The sequence below is a fragment of the Elephantulus edwardii genome, unplaced genomic scaffold (genome assembly GCF_000299155.1).
Source record: "Elephantulus edwardii isolate Elephantulus edwardi_28Jun2011 unplaced genomic scaffold, EleEdw1.0 scaffold00012, whole genome shotgun sequence".
In the NCBI taxonomy this organism is placed as follows: Eukaryota; Metazoa; Chordata; class Mammalia; order Macroscelidea; family Macroscelididae; genus Elephantulus; species Elephantulus edwardii.
The window spans coordinates 17,002,361-17,003,021 of NW_006399762.1; positions in this window are offsets into that span (position 1 = coordinate 17,002,361).

The following is a 661-nucleotide window of genomic DNA, read 5'->3' on the forward strand; positions in this document are numbered from 1 at the left end:
AATCATTGGTGATATAATAATAAAACTTGATCTTGTCAATGAAAGCACTAATCTCTTTCCTCATTATTGACAGCCAAATGAAACAGTTAATTCATATGAGTAAATATTTCCTTTACTGACTGCTTTTTTCAATTATACCCCTTTGATTCATGGAATCATGAAATGTTATCATGAATTTTAAATACATTTTGGTTTTGGCACTAAGCTCCCCAAAAAAGAATAAGAACCACTATTATTCTAAATCTTTTTAATTCCTTAATGATACATCATAATAGATGGTGAAGAGATTGAGATTGTTAACAGGTTTAGTTTGCTTGGCTCCACAATTAATACTCTTGGTACCAGCAGCCAGGAAATTTAAAAAGATGAATTGCATGGGAAAGTCTACTTTCAGAGACCACTCCAAAGCACTGAATAGCAATGATGTTGGTTCTGGAGACTAAGGTGCGCCTAATCCAGGCAATGGTCTTTGCAATTACTTGCTATGCATCAGAAAACTAGACATTGACTAAAGAGGATAGAAGGAGAATTGATGTCTTTGAGCTGTGGTGCTGGTAAAGAGTATTGAGTATACCATGGACTGCTAGGAAAACAAATTCATCCTAGAAAGGGTTAAACTGGGTGGTTCCTTGGAGGTAAGGATTCTGAGGCTCCGGCTAAC